General features: G+C 42.8%; 1 protein-coding gene and 1 non-coding gene across 5 annotated transcripts in view; one reads left to right on the top strand and one right to left on the bottom strand.

The window, feature by feature from the left end:
• The window catches only part of Grk5 (G protein-coupled receptor kinase 5), a 225,251-nt gene that overhangs the window by 118,168 nt on the left and 80,659 nt on the right, over positions 1–26,424 (top strand). Inside the window, exon 1 of one of the 4 annotated variants that reach the window (XM_041661153.1) lies at positions 25,289–25,416. The exons of the other annotated variants lie outside the window; for them this stretch is intronic. The gene's annotated coding sequence lies outside the window, so the exon portion shown is untranslated. Of the gene's footprint in view, positions 1–25,288; positions 25,417–26,424 lie in introns of those variants that run through there. 4 annotated transcript variants of the gene reach the window in all.
• Positions 10,583–10,711, bottom strand: LOC121454839. The gene has a single exon (XR_005975355.1). It is a non-coding gene; the product is annotated as a small nucleolar RNA SNORA44 (small nucleolar RNA).

Here is a 26,424-nt window from a genome sequence, read left to right as displayed (position 1 = left end):
TCCTAATTTGTGCCTTTTGCATTTTAATTTTCTCTAACCCTATTCTATAACCTAGGTAATTAATAGAATTTCCTCTTTGAATCTTTTCAGGGGCAATTTGTAATCCCCACCTAGGCAAGACTTTCTTTACTTCTTCAAACATCCTTTCTAAAGTATCTTTATTTGAATCAGATAACAAGATGTCATCCATGTAATGATAAATGATGGACTTGGGGAATTGTTTACGAATTATTTCCAATGGCTTACTTACAAAATATTGGCACAGTGTAGGACTATTGAACATACCTGTGGGAGGACAGTCCATTGATATCTCCTATTAGGCTGAGAATTATTATAAGTAGGCACTGTGAAGGCAAATTTTTCTCCATCCTTTTCTTGTAACGGTATAGTGAAAAAACAGTCTTTCAAATCAATAACTATAAGAGGCCGTCCTTTTGGTAACAGAGAAGGCAAAGGAATTCCAGATTGTACTGGGCCCATAGGTTGAATTACTTTGTTGACAGCTCTTAGATCTGTCACCATTCTCCATTTACCAGATTTCTTTTTTACAACAAACACAGGAGAATTCCAAGGGCTGGTTGATTCTTCAATATGGTGAGCATCTAGTTGCTCTTGCACCAGCTGTTCTAATGCCTGTAGTTTATCTTCAGCTAGAGGCCACTGTTTGATCCATATTGGCTTCTCAGTTAGCCATTTTAAAGGTAGGGCTGTTGGTATCTCTAAAGGTTTGGTATTTGCTGTATGTTCTTGTACAGCCTGAATGGCTGGTGACCTTTTTCCATAATACCTCATCATATCCTTCCCAGAATTATGAGTTCCTGGAACTACAGGAATGTTAATCTGGGTATTCCATTGCTGTAGCAGGTCACGGCCCCATAAATTTATGGCAATAATGGCTATATATGGCCTTAGTCTTCCTATTTGCTCTTCGGGCCCTATGCATTCAACCCATCTTGTGCTTTGTTTTACACAAGATAGGGTTCCAATTCCCAGGAACTGAACATCTACCTCTTGAAGAGGCCAATTCGGATGCCAAGATTCTGGGGTAATGATTCTTACGTCCGCACCTGTGTCTAATAAGCCTTCAATAAAAGTGCCATTTATACAGACTCTTAGCTTTGGTCTTTGATCATTAATAGAAGTCTGCCAAAATATACGTTTACTCTGTCCTGGGTTTTTTTGACTCATCCTCCACATGTAATTCATCATTTAGACCAGTATTCCTTTTTACAGCAGAAATTGGAGCTTTTAATTTTCTTGGTGAGGCACGTCCACTGTGACTGGGAATGACTGGGCCACTGTTGGCTTGGGGGCCTGCGAGAGGCCCCCCAAGGAGTTTCCCGATGATATCGGATTGCCCCGTCTGTCTGTTGTTGACCTGCATTTGTTGGACCAATGCCGGCCTTTACCACATCTCCTACATATACCTGAAGGCCGAGGTCTACTATTTTTGTCATTCCTAGAAGAGATATTATTCCTAGGAATTCTTTGCCTGCAATCCCTTTGCAAATGTCCTAATTTACCACAATTAAAACACCTGGCAGTTTGATGTCTCCTCATTGCTTTGGAAATCGCTTCTCCTACCCAAGATTAATCATTATAGCTAAACGTCTCAACATTCATCGTATGCTGAATCCATTTATCCATAGGTGCTGATCTAGACTTTAAAGGCCCAATTATCTTTTTGCATTCTATGTTTGCATTCTCAAAAGCTAGAGATTCAAGAAGTATTCATCTAGCTTCTGGTTCTGTTACCCCTATTTCCAGAGCCATAATTAATCTTTGCAAAAAGTCAATAAAGGGTTCTCTCTGTCCCTGCCTTATTCTGGTATATGATTCAACCCTTTTTGCTGGATCTTGTATCCTATTCCAAGCATTTAAAGCTGCTTGGTGACATAGACACAGTACTTCATCGTCATAAAGAGCTTGGACCTGTGGATCAGCATATTCTCCTGCACCAAGAATTTGATCTTGGGAAACCTCAACACCTTTTGCTCTTCCTTGCTGTTCCATATGTTTGGATCCTTCTCTGAAATAAATTCCAAACATCAAGGAAGGTCCATTATCTAAAACTGCAGACACTAACTGATGGAAATCATGGGGGTAGCTCTAGCATTAGAAGCCCAAGTCCTTATCATTTCCTTTACATATGCATTGTGGAAGCCAAAATTAACAGCAGCTTTCTTAATTTCTTTCAGATCATTCATTGCTATTGGCGTCCATCTAGCTTCTCAGACTCCCTTTGAGCCTTTAGAAGTTGACGCTTTGTCAGAATTAAGTATAGGGTATATTGCTAGAACCCTGGGTAAGCCAGTTCTAATAGCTGGTGGAGGCATTGTATCCTGTCCTTGTGCCTCCTTACTCTGTTCACCAGCTGCAATAATTTCTCCAATCTTTTCAAATATTTTTATGATTGTCTCTCTTAAATCCTGAATCTCCTGACCTGTATATATTTCCAGTGATTTCACTGAGGTATCAATTTTTTGGTCCCCATTCTGCACCTGTGATTCCAAAGCTTTAATTTTTTCCTTCAAAGATAATATGTCCTCCTTAAACTTTTCTTGTATATAATGTAGATTCCCATCTTGGAGGTACATTCTGTCTGTTACCTTATCAAAACTTTGTGATAAAGTTTGAAGGTCAAAGTCAACAGCCTGAACCCTTTCAGGTAACTTTCTAATACCCTTGGATATGGAGTCAATTTTGTCTGTCATAGTATCCACTTGTTCAGATAACCTCTGATTTTCAATAATTTTAATCCTGTCAATTAGTTGTTCATTATTAGTTTGTAAAGATTCTATCGTTCTTAGGAGTGCCATATTCTTCTGTTCATTATTAGTTTGTAAAAATTATGTCATTCTTAGGAGTGCCATATTCTTCTGTTCATTATTAGTACGTAAAGATTTAATCGTTCTTAGGAGTGCCATATTCTTCCTTAATGATAGAATATGGAAAAGAAAACTGAAACCTAGTAACAAGCAAATTAAGGTATCCCCATAATCATATACACCTTGTATGATGTAATCCATTGTATTAGTAAATATAAATTTACTAATCCATTGTATTAGTGAAAACAAAGCAGTAAAATTTGCGTTAGAAACGAAAACTGCCATATTACCTATTATCCAGCAGGTGGCGCTGTTGCCAAGTCGCGATAAAAACGGGGTCCTGTTCCAGTGCCTTAGTAGATGTTAAAAACTGGAAAATGCAAGTTTCTCAACAAAGTAAATGTAATTAAATCAATTCCAGAGACGGAACTAGAAACCTAGAATCCAGGGGTAGAAAAGAGCAACCTGGAAGCTGCTTATGCCTCCATGTGACAGAGTCACCCTGAGGGGTTGCAGCTTTCAGCAACCGCGTGCTCTGGTTCGCGCCACTTAAAAGCTGTGCTTGCAAGGGAGATTTAAAAATGACTCAGAAAAGAGCAAACCACGCTGGCAGAGACTAAGCAGGCCTGTGGAGTTTAAATCCACGTGGGGAGGCAGACGATAGGGTGCGTGGGGACTGGAAGTCAATCTGAGGTGTCTAAAGAGAAAATATAAAGAACTGCAGCAAGAAAAGCCAGTGCGTGATGATTTATATTAAGCTGCTGGCTCCACGCACAAGACACAGGCCACAAGGCCGCCGCCAACAAGGCCGCCCCCGCCTCCGCCACAAGGCACAGGCCGCAGCTGAGGAAGGAAGGCTTGTGCCAAGCCGAACTCAAGTCCGGCAGCTGAGTTTGGGGGGGGGGGAGGTCCTAACACCAAACGTTGGGTGCCAACTGAAGGCGTAAGTCACAAACAATGCCACACCAGTTTGGAATTATGATTAATAGGGTGGTATTTATTTAAAGTGGAAAAAACTTACAGATCACCATCCTAGACAACAGCCCTCTACGCAACCAGGAATGGAGTCTAGTCTATTCGCTGGCGGAGCAGGAAGTGAAGAGAGAGAGGAGAGGGAAGTGGCCGCTTTTTTAAAGGGAGAGAGACCACGCCCCAATGGGCTGGTATCTCAGTGGCTATAGGCTGGAGGAGTGGGAGGACCTCCCGCAACACCTGACTCTCCACTTCTTCTCATTATCCTTATTTGGTCACACCACCTATACTTCCTGCCTGGCTACTGGCAAACCAGTGTTTTATTAAATCAGTTCAAGTGACAAATCTGTACAGTGTACAAGAGGATTATTCTGCTGCACTCTTCTATGTCAATGGGAAGCCAGGCAACTTTGTCTCTGCTCTATAGCATGTCTCCTGGTCTGACTTGGCTGTTTCAGCTCCAGCCACCACATTGTTTTAAGGAAGTATCAAAAAGGAAAAAAATAAAAAGGGTACCTTCATAGTTCTTTCAACACACAACCACTGTGAGAGTTTTTCTGGAAGTTGATCACTCATCTTTTCAGTTCACTGGCCACCTGATCGTTAGGGTGTCTGTCCACACAGGAATGTGAGTGTGGAAAACAAAAGTCCTGTCTATAAAGTGCTTTTTGTGGAGTGGTTACTGAAGGACTCAGCAGTTAGGTGGAGAGAAAACGTTGCCTGGGAACTAGGGCTGGCTCCATTGAGCTCGTGTGTCGTGAGCCACCACGTTGGGCTGCCATATGTTGGGAGACATGTTTTGGGCGTGACTACTGCCATGATCCCAGCTTCAGTGGGCTTGTATGTCCAACAATAGGAGTGTGAGGATTACAGAGATAAGAAAGAATCACAGAGACATAGGATAGTAACGGAAGGCAACTCAGCTAATACTGAATGCTGGATTCTTCTGACTTCTGAGTTTGCCTCTGTTTAATTTTCCATATGCTTTTTTTACCCCAATACAAAAAGGAGAAAAAAGGAAAAAAACTGCTGTAACAGGATACAAAGGACAATCAGAACAGTTACTTTCCCCAATACTTGAGACGTCATTAATCTTGAGAAAGCATTCTGTTGTTTAGGCAGTGAACTCCCACCCCCGCCCCCCCTTGACCAAGTATCCTGAAGGCAGCAATTTCCTAGGTCAAGCCTCCTAATTCAAAAAAGGAGCAGAAATATGATTGAATTCTCTGACCTTTGGTCAGGGTGGAGAGGATACACCTCTATGGGCCATCTTAATGTCCAAAACACCAAGTAACTACACCCTAGGTCAGGGTGTGTAGCCACAGTGTTGTCCAACAACTTTGAACAAGTGAAAACTCTCTGACCTTCAGAAAAGTTGGAATAGGCTTACATTTTTGGGCCTCTACACTCATGTGCCTGTTTTTGTTTCTTTAGGTGGGTTTTTGTGTTTAACTAGGGCCTATAGCTATAGCCCACCATCATCAGCCCCCTGAAAAGACCAGAGACACTCTTGGATCAAAATCAGTTCTGTTTCCCAGATGCCACCCTCTAGAGTAACACAACCAGGGCTTAGAGCCAGCCTCTCACCCCACCCTGGGCCAGCTGCCACCTAGTCTCATAGAACCCTGTCTTGAGTGGAAGGGTGTCCTGTGAAACCCAAGGCAAGTGTGGGACCTTGGTAGACCATCTTCTTTCTTCCTCTCCTCATGTACTGAGGCCAGGTTTCACTCTGTGCTTCCCATCCCTCAGGAGTGCATGCTGACTAGCTGCCAGCATTGCCAAGTTCAGAGAGTTCTTTTTTCTACCTCATGACAGAGTTCCTCCGTGTAGCCCTGGGTGTCCTCGAATTCACAGATACACCGGCCTCTACCTCTATGATCAAAGGCATGTATCATCACTGCCTGGCCAGAGAGTTCTTAAAATCAACTGATCCTCAGAACTGTCAGCCTTGTTCTGGGGACTGACTAGTCCATGTATCAAAGATTGCTCCTAGAAAGCCTTTCCTATAATGAAGAAATGCTCATTTTCACGGGGGTCTGAAATGAGCTCTTTCTACTTGGAGGGGGTCAGGATATTGATCTGTGGGAAGAATGCTAGGGGAAGCTTGGGAAGAAGCTCCTGAAGGGAGTAGCGGGTGGGAGTCACACACAGGTATTCTCCTCCTGTGCTCTTTGTTCTGTGATTACCTCAGGGCATTTTGGTAAGGAGGCTGGAGATATTTCTTGGCATTAGTCAAATGCTATTAATACATTAATTACAGCAGGTTCGTTTACCATTAAGACAGGTCCTGCAGAGCCTCCCTTTGGCATCTGTTGATGTTCTGCTTTAGAAATAGAAAGTCTGTTGTAGGAGTAGGGCCCGCTTGTTCGTCCTGGCCGCCTGACTAGCTTATACCCAAAATAATCTCACAGGAACTGTATTAATTAAATCACTGCTTAGCCCATTAATTCTAGCTTCTTATTGGTTAACTCTTACATCTTATTTTAACCCATCTCTATTAATCTGTGTTTCACCACGTGGCAGTGGCTTACCTGCTATAGTTTCAGCATGTCTTACTCTGACGTTGGCCCCACGGTGTCTCTATCTCTGCCTGACTTCTCCCAGCATTCAGTCCAGCTTTCCCCACCTACCTAAGTTCTGCCCTATCAACAGGCCAAGGCAGCTTCTTTATTCATTAACCAATAAAAGCAACACATAGACAGAAGGACCTCTCACACCTTAACTTTCTTGTGGTCAGCCCACCTTTATGTTGGATTTAGCAGATCCCGCCTGGCTCCTGGCAGTGAAGGTTAGGTGGTGATAGGGTGAGGGAGGTGTGACACACTTCAGAAAGCAGTCAGCGGGAACTGGGGAGATAGCACAGCTTGTAAAATGTTTGTTACACAAGCGTAAGGACTTGAGTTCATCCCAGAACCCATGTATAAAAGCTGGGTGTGATGGCACATATATAGTCCCAGCATCAGAAAGGCAGACACAGGCAGATAGATCTCTGGGGCACTCTGATCAGACAACCTTAGTTTCTTAGAGATTCATGGATGCTGGGGTATTATGTTACCTGTTCTTGTCAGGAAATATCTATTTCTAGCAGTGGAATCTCTGTTTAGCATTAGTTTTAGATTAATGGTACGAATGTTCTTTCCTTCACATTACTTTTGTCCTAGAATAGTGGTTCTCAATCTTCCTAATGCTATGACCCCTTAATACAGTTTCTTATGTTATGGTGACCCCCAATCATAAAATTATTTTGTTGCTACTTCATAACTGTAATTTTGCTACTGTTATTGTAATACAAATACCCGATAGGCAGATGGTCTTAGGTGACCCTTGAGAAAGGGTTGTTTGACCTTGGGATTGTGACCCACAGTTTCAGAGCCACTGCCTTAGAAATACCTGGTTTATGAGAAAACAAAATGGCAGCCACCCAGTCAAGAACAGTATTAGGTTGGAAGACAGAGATAGGAGTCACTTGTTTTCACTGAGGGTGGATCCCTGAGGCCAGGAAGCAGGGTTGACCAATCCCCTAACTTTCTGAGGAGCCGGGAGGGCAGAATGATCCTTTGTTTAGCCATGGACTGAGATTGTCTTGAGATGGTCACAGGACTTTTTTGAAGAGGGAGCTATTGAGTAGAGTAGAATAATACGTTACTAATATACTTCACAAAGCTAACAGTATTTGTCTTGGTTAGAGTTTCTATAGCTGCAATGAAACTCCACGACCAAAAAGGAAGTTGGGGAGGAAAGGGTTTGTTTGTCTAACACTTCCATCACTGAAGGAAGTCAAGGAGATAAACTCAAACAGTGATGGATCCTGGAGGCAAGAGCTGATGCAGAGGCCATGGAGGGGTGCTGTTTATTGGCTTAATTTCTCTGGCTTGCTCAGCCTGCTTTGTTATAGAACCACCAGTCCAGGACTGGTACCACCTGGGCTGGGCCCTTCCGTATTGATCACTAATTGAGAAAATGTCTTACAGCTGTTTCTCATGGAAGTCCTTCCTCAACTGAGGCTCCTTCCTCTCTGATGAATCTAGCTTGTGTAAAGTGGACACACAAAACCAACCAGTACAGTATTTATTAAACAACACTATCTGCCAGACCTAAGTTATGTACTGTAGATATGTTAGGGAACATTCCTGCTTCCAGTTAGTAATCTGCATGATGGGAAGATATAAAACAACCATTTGTCTTTGCAGAGTCTGTGGGTTGGGAGTTCAAACATATAGTCCAAATATTTAATTTTCCCTACATAGTGTTTGAAATCTCAGTTTTAAGATTATGTAGCCAAAAACTGAAAGTCTAATTGACTTGCATGTCTGATTGTTGGTAGACCTTCTATATTTTGCCATGTGTCCTAGGGTTCCCCTACAACATGGTTGTTGATTACAAAGGAGCATTCCAAGAGACAAAAACTAGACCTGCTTTGTGGCTTAGCCTCTGACGTCACAGGAATCACATTTACCATGTTCTGTTAGTTGGAGTAGTGATGAACCCCTAGTCAGATCCAAAGGGAGGGGACATCCCTTCATAAAGAATACACACACACACACGCACGCACACACACACACACACACACACACACACACACACAAGTGTAAGAGAGGGTTAGAGATGGATCAATGGTTAAGAGTGAATAATGTTTCAGAGGATCCAATTTTGATTCCTGGCATCCATGTCAGGTGGTTCTTAACAATCAGTTACTCCAGTTCCGGGTGATCCAACACTTTCTCTGGCCTTCAGTGGTGCTGTACTCATGTGTACATATCAGTGCAGACAGATAGACAGACAGACAGACACACACACACAAATGAAAAAATTAAAAGAAATGTTAGAGAGACTTGAAAAACTGAGAAAGTATTAACAAAGAACGAAGTGTATTTGAATAAAAATAACTCAATTTTCAAAATGAAAATTTAACAAATTGAAGTAAAAACACGTTAAATAGAGGATTTATATTAGTATATGAAAAAATTAGGAAAGTGTAAATTGCATTAAAATAAATAAACTAAAATGTGTTAGAATGCAGCTGAGATGTTTGAAAATAAAAATAACATGACACATAGAATGACAAGTGAGGACTGGTAAGATGGCTCAGCAGGTTAAGGGCCCCTACAAGTTATCCTTTAACCTTCACACATATGCTATGGCACCTGCACCCCTCTCCCCTCAAAATATATAACAAACAAGCAAGTAAACGTTAAAAAGTATGGAACTTCTGGTCAGGTCTACAGCAGAGCCTGTAGGGATATTTACCTTCTCATACAGAAACTCTTCTGAAGGTTGACAAAAGGTTACTTTACCAAAATTTTCCCCGCCAAGCTTCTCTTAAGTCACCTACAAATGCTGAGCTATTTGGTGGGTTCCTCACTGTCAGAGATAACAGAAAGCAACCATGCCCACCCAAGAATAGCATGTAGGTGAGGCCCAGGCTAGGGAAGGAAAAATTCCACATAGCCAGTCAGGTATGAAGGGACCAAGGCCACATAGAGCCTTCAGTCCATGTGGTAAAGTGATGCCAGACCCATCACCCTCTCACAGGTCAGAGACTGATCTAGAAGTGGTGTAAGTGGTGTTTTCCCATTTTAAATGGCAGAGCAGGACTGGGTAAGACATAGTTATTTGACCATAAATACTGGTTAGCTCTGTTTATACTCCAAAGATAAATTGCCCAAAAGAAGACAGTGTGGTCTGTGTCCTCTGCTGTGGAAGCTATTGATTTATTTCCTGGGCATGTTTCATTGAGCTGAATCTAATTCAGTACAAGAAGACCTATGTCAAGTCTGCAGATTTGTCCCTTGGGAGTCAGAGGCTGAGATACTCATTATCAAGGTATCTCACAACAGTGTCTGGCTGTGCAATTTGGCACTTAAAGTCAGGGAGATACTTAGACAGGGTGTGGCTACTAATCTTGCCTGCTTTGCTGGCTGCCTCCAAAATCCTTTAGCCTTAGGGAAGGCATCAGTTTGGAGTCTTGTTGCCTTGGCCATATTGCAGAGATCTAAGTCCAGGTAACCATTAACCAACTGTGCGAGAATGGATGGGCAACACTAGATTTTTGGATGAAGTACCAAGACCTTTGCCTGAGCCAGGCTGGACAGCGTCTGTTGATCAATCCTGGCCCCCTAGGGAAAGCTTGTCCATCACACCCAGAGGAGAGGCCTCAGAGTAGTTCTTATTGAACACTGGGTATCACCACAGATGGCTCTTGTGATTATTTTTCATTGTCAACTGCATTTAGAATCCTCTAGGAAACACAACTCTGAGCATGTGTGTGAGGTTATTTCCAGAGAGGATGGAAGGGCTGCTCTGATTTGGGTAACACCATGCCATGTGCTAGGGTCTCTGTAAGGACAGAGTTGAGTACCAGCATTCATCTCTCTTTGTGACCAGCTGCCTCACTTGTCCACTTCCGTATTTTTGGACTATATCTCTTCTTAAACTCTGAACCCAAATATACCTGTATTTTTCTTAGTTGTATTTTATTTGTTTTTTCTAAGTTTTTATTGATCCTTTTAAATGTATGTAAGTCATAAAGCATTAGCAAAAACTTCTGCTTGCAGAACGGCCCTCTTGTCTGCCCATGTTCTTCCTTCTCATGTTTTTCCAACTGTAGACCAAATCATAGACGATGGTCCCTTTACTGGTCACATAGCTCTTAGTTTAATGAGCAGAATCAGACAGCCTGACTCCTCAGACTCTTCAAAGAACCTTGAGTTTTACCTGCAGAAGCAAAGTTTTTCATTCCCAGGGACGAAACACGTGTCTTAGGGGGAAGCCCCAGTCCCTATCTATATAGGTAAAACAAGTGGCAGCTGCAATCACTGTTTTGATCTGGGCTGTCAAATTTTCTCCAGTTATTCAGGCATGTAGTTGGAGATTCTATAGCTACAGCCAGCTATTCGCTTGGAAAAATGCTGCTTTTATTTATTTGTGAAGATAGATTCTTACTATGTAACACTGTCTAACCTAGAAATTGCTATATACACTAGGCTGACTTGGACTTGGCAGTGATCCTCCTGCCTCTGCCTTTCAAATGGTTAAGATTATAGGTGTGCGCCACCATGCCTGGCTCTTTAAATGACTTTTATCAAGAAAAACTAGTACTGTCTTGGATACTTTTTCCCAAGAATTGATTATTTTCCCTTTTTGTGCAAAGGACCTCTTTGTAATCAGTTTTCTTTGGGCCATTAGCTCATAAAAAACTACACGGAGACTTATTATTATGAAAGCTTTGCCTGTAGCTTAAACTTATCCCACTAGCTCTTATAAATTAAATTAACCCATTTATATCAATCTATTTCTCCTCGTGACTTTTTAACTCTTTTCCATCTTGCACATTCTGTTTTCCCTCTGTGTTGTCCACATTCATCTTCTCTTCTCTCTCTGCCCAGAAGTCTTGCCTAACCTCTTCCTGCCTAGCTATTGGCCGTTCATCTCTTTATTAAACCAATCAGAATGTGCCTTGGCAAAGACATATCTTCACAGTGTGCAAAAAGATTATTCCACAATACCTCTTGGTGTGAGTACCTACAGAACAGTGTGTCTCTAAGTCATGGTGGGTGAGGGCAGGGACAGTATTTTGAGGCCCTCCTTGAGCACACATATCTAACTGTGACTGACGTGCTCTGCTCATCTCAACATTTGACTGTTGTCATAGGAACAGTAGCCCATTCTCTTTCTTTAGATGTGGGCACAGGTCATTTTGCCTGGGGTACTGTTCTGACTTGTGACCTTGGCCTTTTCTTTTATAAAACATTTATTTATTTATTTATTTATTTATTTATTTATTTATTTATTCGAGACAGGGTCTCACTATATAGCTCTGGCTGTCCTGGAACTTACTATATAGAATAGGCTGGGCTCGAACCCACAGAGATCTGCCTGTCTTTACCTCCCGAGAGCTGGGGTTAAAAGCATATGCCGTTACTCCTGGCTCTTATTTATTTTATGTCTGTTTGAATTCTTGTGCTTGCTGTGTTATATAAAGAGGTCAGAGAACAACATGTGGAGTCAATTCCTTCTATCCTATAGATTCTGGGGATCAAGCTTGGGTCATCTGGCTTGGCAACAAGTGCTTTTACTCCCTGTGCCATCTTGCCAGCCCTGACCTTGTGATTGGACTGGCATGTTCTAGGTCTTAAGTTGTAGTAATTAGGGGCGGCGGGGCTGCGTCCCCAGCACCCGGCCGCCCCCACGGCTAGCTTATGCCCCGAAATAATTACACGGACACTGTATTCTTTTAAACACCGCTTGGCCCATTTCTATCTAACCTCTTCTAGGCTAATTCTCACATATTAATTTAGCCCATTTCTAATCATCTGTGTTGCGCCCCTAGGTGCGCTTACCGGGAAGATTCTAGCCTATGTCCATCCTGGGTCGGAGCTTCTTAGCGTGCGTCTGCCCAGGAGCTAGGAGCATGGTGTCTCTGCTGAGGCGTCTGCTCCGGAGAGCAGAGCTGTGGAGTCTGAGCTCACTTCCTCTTCCTCCCAGCGTTCTGTTCTGTTTCCACCTCCCACCTATCTTCTAACCAATAAAATGGGCCAGGGCAGTTCCTTTATTAGCCAATGACCTTCCTCCATCATTAAGTGAAAACAAAGATTGAACTGTGCAACCTCTTGCCCAGCCTTCATGCTCTTCCCACACAACCTAGCCAATTAGTCCCACGTCCCCCATTTGTCTGTTCCATGTGAAGTCGCACTAGCTCTTCCTCCACAGTTCTCTCAGGAAGTCGTAAGGGAGATAGCGTTAGCAAGCCCTGTTACAGACCTGGAAATAGGCCAAGTGATTTAACAGAGGTCATAACATTACTGTACATGGTAGAGCTAAGTCTCACAGCTCACTCTTGTCCATATACCATCATGTCAGTCTGCTGGGGCTGCTCCAACAAATTGCCACTTGCAGCTTAATCAACAGAAACTTACTGTCTAACTGCTCCAGAGATTTCAAGGCCAACATCAGGGTGTCTTTAGGAATGGTTTCTGGTGAAGCCTCTTCCTGACTTACTGTATCCTCACATGACCTTCCTTCTGACTCCCATTGTCAATTCCTCTTCTTATAAGAACACAAGGCCCACAGATTAGGGCCGCATCCTGATGACCTCAGATACTGTTAATCACCTCCCCAAAGTCTTATCTCCCAATATTATCACATTGAGAATTAAAGCTTTGATGGGAAGGACATAGTTTTAGTCCTTAACATATCCTGTGCCCTTTCACTGTTTTGGATGCTGTGGTTGTACAAGGAGGTGTAATCAGAGAAGTTATTTAGAGAATTTTTTTATAGGAGCCCACAGGTGGGACTGAGGTAATCTAAGGCTTTCTGAAGGAGTTATGTGTGCATGCACACATACTAGAATGAGGATTGTGTCTACATTTAGGGGAATCTGGTTAATTTCAGGTCTGCTCCATCTGCTATCCACTAGTCAGTAACTCAGATGAACTGGAGCTGTTATTCCCGGAACTGACTTCTCCCCATGGATGGGGCAAAGGATCCTTAAGTCTCTGTCTAGCCTAGCAAAGCTAATGTAGGTTGATGTACCCAACCACGTAGCACTTCTGTGACTTAGTATGGAAGGGGATAGGATGCCAGCTGGACGGGGAAATCAAGGACAGAAATTGAGGCGCTTTCCCTTAGCGATGTAATTCCATTTGTGGCAGGACTGTTCTGTTCTGACTGTTCTGACCCGGGCTACTATGGAGAATTATTTTATTATACAAAGATGACCTGAGTTGGGACAACATACCACCTGGAAATAAATTCACTTGTCTTCTCCACCCAGTGTCTTCCTCTTCTTCTCATCAGACTGGATAAGGATGTTGAAGGCAATGGACAGGCTGAGAACATTTCAATTTCTTCAGTGTTCTGTGTAATGAAGGTGATGTTCCTGGGACAGAGTTTTTGGTTCATACAACATGAGGGATAGATTCAAGCTTTGCAAATCACAGTGGGTTAACCTGACTAGTAACGGAAAGGAGTGCTGAGGGAGACTGAGGGAAGTCAAAGGAGGGTAAGAGACTGAGATCTATCTTCTTATTCTTTAGGCTTCAATCGCCATCAGTTCATCTACCCCTTTACTCTCAAAGACCTGTCATGTTCAGGACTTTACTTTTAATCCTGGAGAAGGCAGCTATGAGAGCATAGGCCAGCACTCCACCCAAGTTCTAAGTTAAAGATGATAGAGAATTAATAAACAGTCAGACAGATTTCCCAAACCACCCATTTTAGTACCTCTGAGGATGTCCCTTGTGACTAAAGTTGATCCTGGATGACCAGCTCAGCATTGTGTCTTGTGCCCTTGAGAACAAAGCCAGGATGAGACACTCTTGCACAATTCTGGCTTCTTGGGAAAACAAAATTAGGTTCTTAGAACCAAGGTATTTAATTTATATTCTATACCCCAGAAGTAGTTCTGTTGACTTCAGAACCTCAAACTATAACTCTCAAATGTCCTTCTAATGAAGATGGCCTCGGATACCTCCAGGAAGGAAGACTAAATAGTATTCTATAAGGAAAAAAATGTCTAGCATTTCTACCATCTTGAGGTGAACAGTTTTCTGTGTAGTACGAGGCTGCTTGTTCATCCCAGTCACCCAGAACCGAAATAACCATACAGAAACTGTATTAATTAAATCACTGTTTGGCCCACTAGCTCTAACTTCTTATTGGCTAACTCTTACATCTTAATTTAACCCATTTCCATTATTTTATATTTTACCATGAGGTTTGTGGCCTACCGGAAAGGTTCTGCCATGTCTGTCTCCGGTGGTGGCTTCATGGCTTCTCCGAGTCCACCTCCTTTCTTCCAGCATTCAGTTTAGTTTTCCCTGCCTCGCTCTACTCTACCCTATCACGGACTCAAGACAGTTTATTAACCAGTGGTATTCACAGCATACAGAGGGGAATCCCACATCACTTCTGTAGTCAGACTTTTTCTGTCTCTCCTGCCAGCTCCCAAATAGCCACATGGAGACTTCTTATTAATTATGAAAGCTTGGCCAATATCTTAGACTTGTTTCTTTTCTCTTTTTTAATTTTTAAAACAATCTTATTCTACATACCAAACCCAGTTTCCTCTCCCTCTCGTCCTCCCACTTTCTTTCCACCCTACCCCACCCCAGTCCCCATTCACTCCTCAGAGAGGGTGAGGCCTTCCATGGGGGAATCAACAAAATCTGTCACATCACTTGAGGCAGGACCAAAGCTCTTGCTCCTTTATCTAAGCTGAGTAAGGTATCCCTTCTTAGGGAATGGTCTCCAAAGAGTCAGTTCATGCCCTAGGGATAAATTCTAGTTCCACTGCTCATGCGACACAACTGTCACTCTCGTTCAGAGGGCCTAGTTTGGTCTTATACTGGTTCCTCAGCTGTTATTCCAGGGTTAGTGAGTGCCTACTAGCTTGAATCAGCTGTTTCTGTGAGTATTTCCACCATGGTCTTGACCCCTTTGCTTGTAATTTATGGACTCTAGGAGTTTGGAGCAGTGCTTAGCTGTGGATCTCTGCATTTGCATCCATCAGTTACTGGGTGAAGGTTCTATGATCTCAATTAACGTAGTCATTAATCTGATTACAGGGGAGAAACCATTTAGGTACACTCTCTACTATTGCATAGATTCTTCTTTGTAGTTTCCTGGGAGTTTTTCTAGTGCCTGGTTTCTCACTAACCCCACAATGGTTCTCTCTTTCAAGATATCTCTTTCCTTGCTCTCCCTCTCTGTCCTTTGCCTAATTCAGTCTTCTGGATCCCTCATGTTCTCCTCTCCTTTCCCCCTTTTCCCCTCCCCACTCCCCTACCACTCTCCCCATTCCCTCCCATGCTGCTAATTTACTAAGGAGATCTTCTTAGACTTGTTTCTAACTAACTCTTGTAACTTAAATTAACCCATTTCTATTAATTTACTTTCTGCCTCGTGACTTCATTACCTTTACTCTGTACTGCTTTCCTGCTTCCTCTGTCTCTGACTCTTTGTGACTCCACCCTTCTTCTTCCCAGCATTCTCTCTGCCCCCAAAACCCTGCCTAGCTATTGGCCATTCAGCTTTTTATTAAATTAATCATAGTGACACATATTCACATTATAAAAAAAAGATTATTCCTCAACATTTCACATTTTTGTCTAAATAAGACAAAAAAGTGTGTTTTTTTTTTCATTTACTTTTTTCTTTTTTGAGACTGGGTTTCTCTGTAGCTTTTGAGCCTGTCCTGGAACTAGGTCTCGTAGACCAGGCCGGTCTTGACCTCACAAAGATGCACCTGCCTCTGCCTCCTGAGTGATGGGATTAAAGGTGTGTGCCACTACCACCCAGCTAGAAGGAAAGGTTTTAACTCTAGCAAAGTAAAACTGTAAACGATAAGAGCAATTATCAGGTGAGAATTACAATGTCCAATCCATTTGTATTTGGCATAAAGTGTTGTACCTAGTTTACTTTGTATCATTGGTAAGTAAAACTGCAGCTATAAGTGCTTAGTCTTCAACTCAGTCAAAGACCCCAGAGGGGATATACTGTTATCTGAGTAAACAGGAAGTGCAGTGCAAACCACTTCCACAACTAAAAGAAATAACAGAAACAACTGACTCTCTGGACAGTCACCTAAGTTTCTTTTGCAAAGTTGGAGCATCCATCTTTGGCCTACAGGCGTAGACTATCCGACAGACTTTTCTGTGAAACAGGAATTTTTGAAGGACTGTCCTACCTTATCTTGGCTAAGTTTGACAGTCACATACAGCATATTGTCGGCAGCTGAGGCAAGGGTGGTTTCTTGCCCAAATGCCTAGCTTTTGCCATAAAGAAAGAAAACTCCATATGGAGATTCTTCACTGCCTATTATCTTTTTTTTAATTAATAAATTGGTGTGGCCAGGAGCAAATGTGTCTCACTGTCATGAATAGCCTTATGTCATTAAAACATTTTAAATACCATATTCTATAGGTCTTTGAAGTGTTTGTAGATTACCTACCTATCTAAAATATATCTCTTTATGACCTTGAAAATATACCTAACATGACTCTAAGTTTGGTAGTTATAGATGATTATTAACCTGTATTTATTCTCCTAAATAGGTTTAAAATACTAAAACTTCACAAATCTTTTAAAAGGAGCTTCAAGGTATAATACCTTAAACAAGAATAAAAACATATATACTATGTAACAAAAATAACCTTAAATTTCGTGTCAATATAAAAAAATCATGCCAATGTAAAATATTTGAGATTAGTGGTTGTGTCTATTGGGACACCTCTTTGTTGAGACGGGGTTTCTTTGTGTAGCCTTGGCTGTCCTGGAATTAGCTCTGTAAACTAGGCTGACCTCAACCTTATAGAGATATGCCTATCTCTGCCTCCCGAGTACTGGGATTAATGGCATGTGCTACCATGTCTGGCCAAATTGTATTTTTGATCAACCCAATTACTTTTCCCCCCCAGTTATCTTCCATGTTATGTCACCCTGGAGGATTGTTTTTAGGTTTTCCATCAGTTAAATATCCTTTTCAAGGCTGTCAAGAGGAAGAAAGGAGCAGAACTAGGGAGCAGTATCAACTGTGAGGAAACTTATGGGGTCTAGACAATCATGAAGTATGTGGAATTCTTCCAACAGAAAGAGGCAAGGAGAAGCATGTGTGGGGTTCTGCATGCGTCTATTCAGTGTTTGTATAGATTAGAAAGCTTTAGTCTAAAATAAGTGGTGTTTCGCAAGAAGTGGTACTGCATGCTGACAAATTGATTGTGCTCTTTTACTGAGATAAAAATGAAAATGCATGAGGCATTTTACTTTCTTTGCCTCTGATAATTAAAGTGTCTATTTGGCTCCTTGCAGAGAAGGCCCTTGAAGATTTATATGAGACACCTGTGTGGCATCCATTACTGGTGTCTAGACTGACAGAGTAGATCTGCCTTGTGGTGTTCAAAGTGTCACATCCCAGGGAGGAGGCTAGAATAGCCTCCAATGGGGTCTTTGTGCCAGGTGGGTGGGAGTCCTTGAGTGAAGATCTTGGAATTTTAAAGAAAGATTTATTTATTTGGGGGACCAGAGAAATGGTTCAGCTGTTAAGAGCTCTGGCTGCTCTTCCAGAGGACGCAGGTTTGATTTCCAGTATACACACACAAAAAAACCCTTATTTTTTAAAATAAAGATTTATTTATTTTTATTTTATGAGTATGGGATTTTTGCCTGTGTGTATGTCTGTTCCCTGCAAAGGCTAGAAGAGGGAGCTGTATCCCCTGGAACTGGAGTAGTTGTAAAACTCCATATGTGTGATGGGAGCCAAACCTGGATCCTTTGCAAGAGCAGTTAGTGCTCCTAACTGCTGAGCCATCTTTCCAGTCCCTTGGAATTTTTTCAAGTTTTAAAATTACATTTTATTTATGGTTTGGGGTTTGCATATGCCACTCTACAAGTATAAGATCAGAGGGCCACTTGCAGCAGTCAGTTCTCTCCTACTGCATGGGTCCTGGGAATCAGATTCAGGTTGTCAGAGTTGGTGGCAAGTATCTTTACACTCTGAGACATCCTGATTGCTTGGGGATCTTGAAGTTTTAATAAAGGATTTGCCTTTATTCACCTGATGCTCATATAGGAGGGACTGTTTTTCCTATAAATCTGAACCCTAACCCTGGCCCAGCATAGGGAGAAATTTGGAATTACATGTATTAGCATGCAGCCATTCAATAGCTACTTTTGCTTTGGTTTCATTTCATCTAGGCTGGACTCAAACTTACTAGGTGTGTAGCAGAAGGTGATCCTGAGCTTTGATTTCCTATTCTACTTCTCAAGTGCTGGAATTACAGGTGTGTACCATCATGCCTGTATCATGTGGTACTATGGATTGAATCCAGGGCCTCACACGTGTTAGATAAGCATTAATTAGCTAGAACTTCCTCCTCACTTCTCTTCCTCCTCCTCCTCCTCCTCCTCCTCCTCCTCCTTTCTTTCTTTTTTTTTAAATGCAGGACTTCATACTGTACCCTAGCTGACCTGAAACTCACCATGTAATCCAGGCTGGCCTTGAACTCCTGGCAATCTTCTTCCTCAGCCACACAATTGTCTGGCCCTGTATTATTAGACCTTAATCTGTTCATTTACTGGCTCAGCAAATGCTCCATGTCTGGCTGTGCTAGGTGTTTGGTTGTGTTAGAAGCGAGGTAGCCTAGTCCCCTGCTGGCTCTGAGGTAGGCCAATCCTATTTATATTTCTGTCCTGTTGGCTTAAAGACTCTCCTCCGTGTAGGTCCCAGCACAGGAATGTGCTGGGAAATGCAATTCCAATACCCCATTAAAGCCAAACATTGACTTTGGGACACTGGGGACTACAAGACTCCCCCTTTAAAGGAATACCAGATTTGTTTGGACAAAAGAAGTATAAACAGGATCCTGGTGAGTAACTGTTCTTTGGGCTGCTACCACTCTTTAATCAATCGTATATTGGTCATCTCATAAGAATGTAGACTGTTCCAGGCACTACAGGGAGAAGATAGTAAGACAGAGAGGGCTTTTAGCTTGGCTGATGAGCGAGGCTGCTTCTTGGGACAGTAGCCAAAGGCATCAGGCAAAATATAAGTTACACAACCCTGTGTGGTTCATTCTGTAGAACTGAAGATTCAAGGAGGTAATGTCAGGTTCAGTTTTCCGTAGCAAGACTGGAGAGGATCATCCCAATCATTCTCTTAGCTCGTCTAGCCAGTACATGAAGGTGCTGTTTGACCTTCCAAGAATGAGGGCTGAGGGGCAGACTGAATTTCATGCTAAGTCTCATTTCTTTGCGCCAGGTTGAGAAAGAATTCTGGGTTCCCATTGGTGAAATGACTGCCCTGAATGCACAGGCTAAGGCTGTCTGAGTTCAATTGGGAATCATGTTGAGGAAAATCATGTTTAAGACTGAGAAATTGCCAACCCAGAGACATCAGGTCATTTGGTAAACCATCATTACTTTCACCTTCCCAGGTATTCTCTTCTCAAGCTTTTGGCTGTGTAGCTGTTAGCCTCACTATATGCTGGCCAGTGGCCCAGGAAGAAGTAGGGACACCTGGTCAGGGGTGTGGAGGATAGTTCAGTTAGCTTGTGGAGGCTGATATTTAGTTGGCTGCCCTCCACCACTTTCTGGCCTGGCCTTCCTGTAGTTTGTGTTATTAGCTCATTTCTCCTGGTGAAGCCAGTCTGGGCCCTGGAAAGGCAAAGTGGACCCAACTTTGGAAGAATCAGAGCCCCACCTGGCCTAAACTCTTCCCCAGTAGGCTTGCATAACCAGAAGGGTGTTGTCATATTAGAGCAACAGAAGTGCATAGAAAAACATGATGCTCCAAGAAGTGCAGTAACCACCCTTGGCTCCACAGCCATCTGTTCCAGGGCTTGGAAAGCTGAGGCTTCTCAGCACCCAAGGTCATCAGAAAAAATTACCTGGAAGCTCATGTTTACAGACGTAGGAGGAGGGCAACAGAATGAGCTTAAAGATCTCAGGGGTACGGGGCTGGAGAGATGGCTCAGTGGTTAAGAGCATTGCCTGCTCTTCCAAAGGTCCTGAGTTCAATTCCCAGCAACTACATGGTGGCTCACAACCATCTGTAATGCAGTCTGGTGCCTTCTTCTGGCCTGCAGGCATACACACAGACAGAACATTGTGTACATAATAAATAAATAAATATTAAAAAAAACAAAAAACAAAACAAAACAAAAAAAAGATCTCAGGGGTTCTGATGTCACATCCACCAACAAATCAACCTCCCTGTGGCACTATCAAAACAGGAAAGTTCATGGATGATGGACTCAGGGTCATATAGGGTCAGAGGTGGGGCCAGAGGTCCAGCTCTGTGCTCTTCAAAAAGTGTCAAGCCAGCTGGGCTCAGGTCCACTTCTCCTTGATCCTGGGGGCTCTACACCATTTTTTTTATCATTGAGTTGAGAGAAAGTCCTGGGCATCCATTGGTGTCTGCCCTCAATGCACAGACTAAAGTTATCTAAGTCCCAGTAGCTCTGACTGGTACCTAGAGTCCAGCAAGCCACTTGGACCTCTTTCATTGCTGTTGGATAGGAGGCATATTAGTGACAATTAACCATCTGGAATGAACCTTATTTCCAGCAGATTGACCATGGAGGGGTGCAGAGGAAATGGCCTGAGATTGGAAGTAGGACTGTTTCTTTTACATATACACCTGTGCTGCCGTTTGGGCTGTGTACTGTTGAGGTGCACAATAGTGAGCCAGATCTTATAGGAATATACTGTTGGTAAACTTTCACAAAACATTCATTCTGTCCCAGTGCTGATGTTGTCTGCCTGGGTGTGGCCTGGGCATTGCAGTCTAAAACTGTATAGGTCTGAGTAAAAATTGCGTTTCAAGAAGAGAAAATAAACAAGTAAACAAACAAAAACAATAGTAAGAATGCCCCTGTACCTGGATGGTATCCCTAGGATGGTTGCAGCAGGGCCCCAGGGTAGAGAACAGAAGTCACCCTAAGCCACCCTGTCCTTGATTGCTCTGTGGCAGCCCTGGTCCCAAATTGCTGGGAGGTTCTGCTTCAGGCTTGCAAAGTAAAATAGTTCTGAGCACTACAAGTTTCCCACCTCTTGAGCAAACTTGGACAACTGACAGTCACAGATCTTTGCTTTCCAGGCTCTTCACTGATTTTTCAGCTGGAATTTTCGAAGTGTTGTTAACCTCCATCTGTAACAATTTTAACATTTATAAAAGTAGAAACAAACACAAGTCATGCATTTGTGTGTGTCCTACTTGCACCCAGCATTCCAAAAAGCCAGCACTCATGCACCAGGTGTCATGTCCTCTGAGTAGTTTGCAGAAATGAGGCTTTCAGTCACTGAGAAACTTTTGGGTAGAGGAAAGCAGTTCAAATCCAGTGCTTACAACCTCTCCTTTACAAACTGGCAAGAAAGAAAATCAGATTTGGAACTTGATTCTGTATCGAGCTCTTAGAATTCTGGGCCCATCATCCCGAGCTGTTCCTCCCATTTCTCTCATCCTACCTCTTAATTTACCAGCTCATCATCCCATTCCCACTGTGAGGAAATATCTATATTCTCTGCTTTTCTATACTCTAAGAATGAGGAGGAGGTCGCTGCCTGGCTCTGGGGTTATGATATTTTAAAGAGGCCCCAGTGTGTACGCTGTATCTCCACACTCCTGTCAGTATCAGCTCTAGTCCCTTCCTGGATTTCCAGGTACCTTCCTGATGTACTTGTACAGGCAGGCATTCTTCCTTCCCTTGCCTGTTCGCACCTGCTCCAAAAGCTGTTGATCTTGACACATGGCTTGTCCAAGTGCCACCAACCCTGTAAAACTTGGGCTTTATATTTATGATATTTTGAAGATATGTGCCAAGCACAGGCATTAGTAAAACTAGAGGCTGGAATGAGAGTCACAGGAAGATGAGTTTCGGTGAGAGTGTGTTTATGTAATGTGTCATTTTTATTTATATAAAACATCGTTTTTGAAGTAATCAGAACTTGCTCAGTTGTTGCTGACTAATTACCAAATTTTTCCCTTTTCATGCTCCTTTCAAGAAGTAGACTGCGAGGAACTGCACTTTTGCAGGAAGTTATCATGCCTCTCCAACATCATAGACTATTTTTCCTCAGAGAAAAAGCCAGACCACTTTTTCTAGTTTTGGCAAGAATTTCTGAGAGAAGGCTGATTTCAAATCACCTTTTCTGTTGTATTATACCTGTCATAAGGCAGAATGGAGACTTGTGAACTTTAATCCATTCTCCACATGAGTTTCCCCCTGTAGGGACTATGAGGAACTTATCTCCATGCCAATAACCTGATGTGTTAGGGAAACAAAATCAAATGAAGTACATTGACTTGGGTATCTAACTGGAGGAGAAATGGCTGCAGGAATCCATTTTAGAGCCCCTCCCCCTTCATTTGCCATAACATGTGGTTTCATTTCAGAGGGCTCCGGTGTTAGCATTTCCATTTCCTCAGGAAGCCACATTTCATTCTTGCTCTTATTCCTGAAATGGAACGAACATTTTCCTTGGCTCGAGTTCAAGGAGTGCCTGGGGCAACAATGAAAACAGTTATAAGCAGGTTTCAGCCATGGTCACTCCTCTCCACGCCACCACCCACCGGTGTTCCTTGCTTGATCCAGAAGGGTTGCCAACAACTCTCCCAGAGCCAAGGAGGGTGTTGGGTAGCCACTGGGTTGCACTCAGGTCTTGTGGCCATCAGAGGGGAGCCCTGCTCTCCTCTATGCCTGTGTTCTTGCTTTCTGTTGGGAGATCTGGTTGCCCTCTAAGTGCCCACATACCACAGAGTCTTAATTAAGAAAGTATGTTCCCATTTCATGTAACTGGAAAAGAACGAAAACAATGACAACATTTATTTATCTTCACTATCAATATCATTCCTTTTTCTCAGTCTTTTTTTTTAAGAATGATTTTTTTTTATTGAGAAAAGGAGAAAAAAAAAAACAAGTTTCCACCTCCTCCCAGCCTCCCATTTCCCTCCCCCTCCTCCCACCCTTTTCCCCCTTCCCCCACTCCTCTCCCCCTCCCTCTCCAGTCCAAAGAGCAGTCTGGGTTCCCTGCCCTGTGGTAAGTCCTAGGTCCTCCCCCCTCCGTCCATATCTAGGAAGGTGAACATCCAAACTGGCTAGGCTCCCACAAAGCCAGCACATTAAGTAGGATCAAAACCCCGTGCCATTGTCCTTGGCATCTCATCAGCCCTCATTGTTCGCCATGTTCAGAGAGTCCGGTTTTATCCCATGCTTTTTCGGTCACAGTCCAGCTGGCCTTGGTGAGCTCCCAGTAGATCAGCTCCACTGTCTCAGTGGGTGGGTGCACCCCTTGTGGTCCCGACTTCTTTGCTCATGTTCTCCCTCCTTCTGCTCCTCATTGGGACCTTGGGAGCTCAGTCCAGTGCTCCAGTGTGGGTCTCTGTCTCTATCTCCATCCATCACTAGATGAAGGTTCTATGATGATATGCAAGATATTCGTCAGTATTGCACCTCAGGCATGAGCTATTGAGAATGTAGCTTCTTTCAGAGAGAGGGTTTCAGTGCAAGCAAAGCTGGTAATAGAGCCAAGCCCTCCCAGAATTTGGACCCAGTGGCTCAAGGACAGAGAGGTAACTCTGCCTGAGAGCCTGCTTTCATGTCACCAGGAAGTCAAGCCTCTTTTCATTGGTTCCATTTACTTACCTTTCTGAGCCTTCAAAGCAGTAAAAGCTATAATTTCTATCATCTATCTTCCTGGAACAGGACAGACGGTGTGCTGGGACTAGGTGGGGTGCTCCTATGTGTTGCTGGTAGCCCTGGGGGCAGCAGGTTAACTCTGATTGAGTGTTCTATGGGGCAGCTGAGCCTCAAGAAAGGGACTTAGCCAAGACAACCTAGTTACCCAGGGCCACTTAATGTCTGTCAGCATTATTTTTGTAGTAGTTGGGTAATCCTGTTATAGAGGAGCTGCCTCAGCCATTGTGGTCTGTATACACTGTTATCATAACCTCCTGCTGTGAAAGACAGCCATGACATAGATATCCACACCTGACCGAGGACCAGTGAGCCAAAGGATAGAGGCAGCACTCAGATCCCAATATATCACTAGCTCCGTAGTAGTTTTCACCTCGGGAAGCAGCCCTGTTTGCCTCCGGAATAGAAGGATTCGGAGCTTAGATATTTCTGATCTTTTAAACTGGTCAGCAGTGGATATATAGTTTCTGGAATCTCTGCAGATCCAGGTTTGTGATAGAGGAGGAAGCAGTACTTGCTTGTGAGTGGTACAGGAGCTTGCTGTAACAGATCACTCAATATGCAAAGATTTTGTACATAGGCTTTTATTTTGAGTCATCTAAATACTTACTGTTCAGGGCTGAAAGGCTTATTAGTCAGCCCATTTTTGTTGTAATAAAGTAAAAGCTAAAATAAATTAGCTTAAAGGTAAAGGGGAATCCATTGGTTTATCTAACTAAAAAGTCCAGCAGTAGAACACATGACTTTGGGTATGACTGAATCTAGAACTTGTGTGTTATCTGGGACACTGCTCAACTAGATGCAGCTGCAGCTTCATTCTTTGTCAAAAATGTTCCCCTTAAAAAAAAATAGGGAGGCACCAGAAGCACTAAGTGTGTCTCCTGCTAAGCCTTTACGATTTCAGGAAAAGAAGCCCTATTATGATGGTGCGCACCTTTAATCCCAGGACTCGGGAGGTAGAGGCATGTGGATCTCTGAGATTGAGACCAGCTTGGTAGTAGTAATTCTGCTGTCTGGTAACTACAGACATACTTAGACCCTCACAACCAATTCATATAGTGTGGATCCAGGTGCTTGCTCATGAGACACCTCATATTCTATGAATACTAGGCAGTCAGGTGTCAAAAGGCTTACACGGGAAGGTGTGAGTGGTGTAAACTTATATACATGCATCTCCATACATGTTGGGCTAGAAATTTAAGAGTATTTCTCCCTTTAGGAGGGAAGAACTATTCCACACTGGAGCAGCATGTTCAAACACAGATGGGCTCCATCTTGGGAATTCCTGTCAGTCTGAATGAGCCTGGGGATCTCTAGTTCCTGGAGGATGCAGGCATATCCTTGCTTGGAGTAACACTGCCCTCAAGTGAGGCCACAGTTAGGATTTTCTCATTTTGTGGCCGAAGAAACAAGCTCAGAGAACTCAGGTTGTGTGACTAATTTCTTTTTCTTTCCTTTAGTTATCTTTATTGAAATGTTACTGCTTACCTGCAAGTCACCAATTTCAGGTGTATAACTAAATGACATTTTATGCAATCACTTTAGTCATGACATGGAACATTTTATCCATACCCAAATCATTCTCATGCACCTCTGTCATGAAATTCCTGCTTTCTCATCATTGTTCTGATTTTGGTCACTGTGATTTGTCTTTTTTGAGTTTTAGACTTATAGGATCAGCTGTGCATGTGTTTCTTTCGCTTCCAGATCTTGGACACACACAGTCACCCTTGGTTTCATCCATACTGTGTTTGCTGCTGATGTCTATCTGTGCAGTGTGAGTGTTAAGTTGTATTTGATTGCAGTATTGTGGCTTCTCATGTTTTTTTCTGTGTTTGTATTGATGTATGTTCTTTCTAGGGGTTACCAGACTCTGGAGGGTCTTGGTTCCAGCTGGAATAGACTTGGCTTTCCTGACTTCATACCTGCTTTCCTTACTATTAGTCATATGCTCAAGTTTCAAGGATGTTTTCATTACTTATTAGCTCCTCCTTAGGTTTTTCAAGACAGTAGACATTCCCTGGATTTAGGAAGGAAGCAGTTATGACACAGGAATCAGTTCTGTATCACATTACATTGTAAAGGGGCTGGAGGCCCAAGGGCTGGAAACGTATTAATGTGATCAAATGTGTCCCTCTACCTGCTTTTGTAAATAAAGTTTTATTAGACATAGTCATACCCATAGATAATTCATTCAGTGCCAAGGGGACTTTTGTTGCAACTCCATTATTGAACAACTATGACCCAAACAATATAGACTTCAAAAGCTAAAATATTTACTATTGGTCTTTACAAAAGTTTACCAACTTTTGCCTTAGATTTAGGGAGGGAGACAGACACTAGACTAGTAATTACCACCAGAGGTGGAGAAAAGCAGAGCTTTGGACTGGGTAAAATTGAGCTTCAGTGTTGGCCTTGGAGTCCTTCTTGAGACT

Source organism: Microtus oregoni, unplaced genomic scaffold, assembly GCF_018167655.1.
Source record: "Microtus oregoni isolate MIOR12 unplaced genomic scaffold, Mior012 000012F_ref0000307, whole genome shotgun sequence".
In the NCBI taxonomy this organism is placed as follows: Eukaryota; Metazoa; Chordata; class Mammalia; order Rodentia; family Cricetidae; genus Microtus; species Microtus oregoni.
The sequence above is the reverse complement of the archived record's forward strand: the minus strand, read 5'-3'. Positions and strand labels throughout refer to the sequence as shown.